Source organism: Hippichthys cyanospilos, chromosome 9 (genome assembly GCF_059441005.1).
Source record: "Hippichthys cyanospilos isolate Australia breed blue-spotted pipefish chromosome 9, RoL_Hcya_1.0, whole genome shotgun sequence".
Taxonomy (NCBI): Eukaryota; Metazoa; Chordata; class Actinopteri; order Syngnathiformes; family Syngnathidae; genus Hippichthys; species Hippichthys cyanospilos.
This window is the reverse complement of record NC_142377.1, coordinates 9,026,966-9,032,746: the sequence shown is the minus strand read 5'-3', so window position 1 is coordinate 9,032,746 and position 5,781 is coordinate 9,026,966.

Below are 5,781 nucleotides of genomic sequence, written 5' to 3'. Positions count from 1 at the left end.
AAATCAATCAGGAAAAAAGTGTTTTCTTCTGTTCATTTTAACAGTCATTTAAATCCTTTTTTAAAACTCGACCATTCTTGTGTACATATCAGCGCAACCGCAAAGTGGCTAATAATTCCAGCGCAATAAAAACTCTCCCCTTCCTAAAGATAGACTGAAGTGGAGAAGCGTGTCGGCAGTAAGCATGCACGAGTGATTGATTCATCCGGCATGAATGGAGGAGCTCTGTCGACACAGCTCAATATCATCGGCCTCGTACCGGGCGAGAGAAAACAAACATGGAAGCACATGTCAGCTAGATAGATGGGGGCTGCTGAATGGGAGCTGTTTGTTTGAGAGATAAGAGCACCCCAGGGCCCGAGGTAGCGCTGAGATAGAGCTGCGCAGACAAACTGACACTAGCGGCGGTGCGGCAACCGCAGGCACGATAATACCTTCATTTGTGGATTACAGTACTGCCTGAAAATACAAGAAATCCTCTGCGGCTCAGGTTTGAAGCCCCGTGCGGTATTTTGACCATTTTTGGCTCATTCCATATGATTCGCGTAGTATTTTAGCCAAAGGATGGCACTCACCATCTGGGTCAAATTTCAGCTCCCTGGTGTCTTCTTTCAATGCTTTCTTTTCTACGTGAAATGCTTCTGATGGTAATCCAAATATGAGCGGGTTTAGATTGCAAAACATAGCCTTTGATCCCAAGCGAATGGGGGCAGCCGACTGTGATGGTAAGTACTCAGATGGATGTTGTCGTTCGGGACCTCCCAAGTTGCACCATCCCCCGTGCAGCACCTGCTGTGACTCAGATGAGTTACGTAGTGAAAGTCACTGCCTTTCATTCAGGAGACAGGAGTAGAGGATACAAGGGCCCCTGTGCCGAAAACGGTTCTCTCTCCCCACGGGGGTTTCGCATTGATTAAGTGACTGCGGGCCAAAGTGCAATTTTTCGTCTTCTCGAAAGCCTGACGTTGCAATCTTCAACCGAGTGTCAGATTTCATGCCATTGCGTTTAATAGTCAACACTGACAGATATTTCTTCAAGCGGAATGTAGCAGAATAATTCTACGAGGCAGAAATTAATGCGATGGTTCTTTGTTCTGATTCGATAAATCCCTGTTCTCCAGCGTCCTTGCACGATTATTCATGCAAGGTTAACTGAAGACTCGAAATAAACTGGACTCTAAATAATTATCAAGTGACATTTGCGGGTATTGGCGAAGGTAGCAAATGCGCGTTCACGTTCGTCAGGGCTTTTTCGAGGTTGCAAATCTTTGCCAACTGTTTTGATCGTTTTTTTTCCCGTTTTCTGACAATAATAGCAGAGTCAAAAGTCTGGTGACTGTTTGCGACCTTGAACGACGTCTCAGGAGAAACAAATTAACTGAACTAACTTTTACGTTAGCATCTTGCGACCTTGGCCTATTGCCTAAACAAACTCTTCTGTTTAGCATTCTCGACAAATATCATCTTTGTTTTGTGCATTATATAATATACAAGTCCTTCTGCCACTGACGAGTGGCCTCAAGTTGATTGTAATAGAAAACTCAATCTCCTCTCCGGGTCCTGAGAGGCAAAGTGAATCTGGTGCTTGAAAGGAGTAATAACCCTCAAGACGAAATGAATCAGGTGCTCTTCAGGGCCTGACTCGTCAGTTGGGCGTGCAAAGAGAAGTGCTTTTGTGCACGCTCGTTCTCACACTGACTGCCATGTCGTCTGGTGCTTACTCTGCACTCCCTTTTGTGACAGCGGGACTGTGTCACGTCGCTCCAGGCTTGGCCAGCCGAGAGAAAAGGCGGGGGGACAAGTCAAAGGGAAGCAGGCTCTTTTTCTTTTTGTCTTTTGTCAGCCTTTAAAGTCTGCGCTCAAACACTCTGGGACATATGACTACATTAAATGGTGTGACTGTCAGACATATAAATCCAGTGCCGTCTTTTCAGAAGCGTTGATGCTAAAGCTGTTGCTTTGCGTTTGTGTTGTAGCTCATAAACTACAGTGTCAAAAGCGGATCCCTTCCAAATAGCCAATAAGAGGATCTGTTGTATACACTATCAGGAAGGGGATGAGACCAAGATTTTCAAAGGTAGAAACTGAGACAAGACCAAGACTGCGTACAGTATGTACAGTATATCAAAGATAAATCAAAAAACAGAACAAAACAGCCTTTTTTAATTACGTTTGCAATAAAAACAAAATCTATGTTGTTTTCTAAAATAAAAGCAAATCTCAAATTCAATCAAATTTTTCTTTGCAAATTATGCAATTTCTCACAGCAGCAATAGTACCGTAGTAGTAGTGGTCTTGACTGGTCTTGATTGAAAATCACCAGTACTCCCTGTCTGAGGCAGGGGGGAAATTACTTAGACCCTTAAAAGGTAGTCTTGAGACCAGTCTCAAAACCCACCTCGAGAATTACAATTGAGACCGAGACCAGACCAAGATTTTGGAGGTTGAAACCGAGACAAGACAAAGAGTTTGGGAGTTCAAGAATGAGACAAGACCAAGAGCAGATATATCTAGGGGAAAACTCAACAAAAATGATCAGCATCAGTTTTTCTCTATTGTTCGCAAGAAAAAAATGGTGGTAATTTTTGAAATACAGTACTACAATGAAACAAATTTCAAATTGAAGCATTTTTATTGTTGTACTGCCATGCGCGGCACAAGAAAGGAAGGCTCTCCAGTGTGTGATCGAGTCCTCACAGCACCTCTGTGGAGGAGCCTTACCCTCACCGCAGAACATTTACCAAACCAGGGTTCTGTGGGGAACATAACATAATCAATGACAGGACACACCCACAAAACGATCTGTTTAAAATGCTGCCATCAGGTAGACGCTACAGGACCCTGAGTACCAGGACTGCCAGACTGGCAAACGCCTTCTACCCACAAGCCGTCCGGATTCTCAACAAATTCCTCACAAACTAATCTGTCTCCTTCTGCACGTATAAACAATATCTTGCACTAAAGATTTTGCTCTACATCATATTCTGCACAACATTATCAGCACCATTGTCTCTGTTGTTTATCATAATAGTATTTATTTATCGCTATTCATTTATTGCTCGATCATGGAACGTAGTCTGCTGCTCGGGAAAGTGAAACAGAATAAGAATTTCATTGTGTGGTACAACTATACATATGACAATAAATCTCTTGAATGTTGAATCTTGATTTCTCACTGAGCAAAGGAGTAGTGGTCTTGACCGGTTTTGATCAAAAATCTTTAGTCTTCTCTTTATGAAATAGACCAATGGAAAATGTCTTTGATTCCAAGAGGAAACCGAGATTGTTCTCGAGACCCAGTCTTGAGCCCGAAACCGATCTCGAGGACGAATGAAGCTAATCCTACCATCAGCATGTAGCAACATGACTGCGTGGCTGCTTGTTGACACTTCAGTGGCTCTGACTCGCTGATACGCCCTAATTGGTGTGAGCAAGATCTGTTAAATCACTACACAACTGTTCGTGGACACGTGTTCTCCGACAGCTTGATGGTGCAAATTGCCTCTGCCCGAGCACTGTGTCTTTCCTTCACCTTGTTAAGTGTGTGGGCCTTGCAGAGATGCTGTTAAAGTGAAGGAGACTTATCTTGTGGGAGGCTGAAAACCCTTGACCCCCTGACATCAAAATCCATGTATTGCATTTAAAATTCTATTAGCATAATACGAGCAGGCGCTTGGGGATATGATGCAGAGATAGAGCACAGCGTGTCATCATTTCACACTGGTAAACAAGGGCGAATTTGGAATGAGGCTGACTCCAGCACTGTGTTTGTTCCATCTTTCGACACTTAGGTTTTCCTTGTTTGACCTCTTTAAATGGTTATGAACAGTGAGTTTTTATATTTGTTTTAGAAATAGTTGATTCTATCATTGTTGCACTGGCTGCCTGCGCAGATCTCAGGCGGGTCAAGTGATGTTCAGGTCAGCTATGCTCTCCTGAGACCCCGCCTTTTTCATTTGTGTCCACTGTAGTGGACATTTGTTGTTGGTCTATATCTTTTGACTCATTTGAGCTACCTTACTAAGTCCTAATTTGCTCAGCAGAGGACAGACTGGATTTTCTTGTGATCTTTCGTATTTAGGTGGCATGCAATTCACTTTGCTTAGACGAAAGACGACAGTCCGTCAGACTGACAGATTATCCATCAGTCTATCACTGACAGACACCGTTTTCAAGTCAACTCAAAGTGTTTACTGTTATTTGCACGGTGTAGAAACAGATTTCTCCTTACAATGAAATTCTTACGTTGCGATCCGTGTGACAAATGGCGAGGAACCTTAAAAATGTCAAACAAAGCAGTGACTGTTTTCTTTGTGCAATATTGCATTTGTCACTCACTGGCAGATGTGAGCAATCCGTCGGTCCATCGCTAACGACGAGAGACGGACCAGCAAGGATTTGTCAAATCTCCACCACGTGGTGACGAAGTAACGACGGAATAGTAGGTGAATTAAATGTCCTACCAGTGGACTCAAAAAAATTACAGAATGATGATAAAGGAATGGGGCCCAGGCTATCGACGAATGATTATAAACGGACCAGCAAATATTTTTGGAACGCCAACCTCGTGGGAAAGAAGTGATGACGGAAAAATAAAATAATGAACCGATGGACTGATGATTAATTTTGGATCGGCTTGAAAAAAGACAGGATGGTGATGATGGAAGAGGGCCAAGGGCACTAGCAAATGATTAATTATTGTGAAAAATTATTAACATGATTGATGTCTTCATATAAACTGGTAGCCCTTTGTCTTACTCAGTACCAAAGAAGTAGCTCTCAGTTTCAAAAAGGTTAGTGACCACTGTTGTAGATAGTTCAGCTTGGAAAAAATGATGGAAGGGGGTGTAGGGTGATGACGAATGATGCTCGAGTAATTAAAAATAAATATACAGTAGCCCCCCGTGTTCCGAGATTAATCTTTTCCGTATGGCGGGCAATCCAAACTTATGTTAATGCCCCAGGTAAAAACATAAAAATTGTACATACATATTAAATATATTTTTATACAGATATTAACATATATTGTTATGCCCATATTCCCGAGTAAGGCTAGCCTAGGCTAGCTTTAAATTTCTTGATTATATCCAGCATCGTTTCCATGTAAATAATTTTCTTACTTCTTTCTTTAACATCACTAGCAATCTTGGGACCCATGGCTAACCCATTCAACTTTGAATTAAGCAGTAAAATGCACTATAAATACGGTTTTGTAACCACTCGCGATGGTAACAAAGTGTTACCATTCCGCCATTTTGAAATGAGTGAGGACGATCAATAGCACCTCTCCGTGAGGAGACGCCAACCAATAGCAGACCAGCATTGTAGTCACGCGTTACATGGAAGCAGTTAGGCGGCAATAGTAAATAAGTCGAATTGCCTAAAAACGCCAGCAGATGGAGGCAAAACAACACAAATACAGCCAAGACCCTAGGGTCATGACAGTTGTGTTTGTCGCAAAACCGGGAAAATCCACGAAAAGGGGATGAAAAAACTCCACATCGTAACATGAAAAAACTGCAAGCCAGGGACGCTGTAACATGGGGGTAACACAGGGGTCCACTGTGTATATATATATATATATATATATATATATATATATATATATATATATATATATATATATATATATATATATATATATATATATATATATATATATATATATCCCATTGCGCAAATGTGGACTCAAATGAATAGGGTGGCTCTCAGGAGGATGTCTCACAGAACGTCTCGTACTTTTTACTAAATTCTCAGGGGAATATATAGCACAGATATATT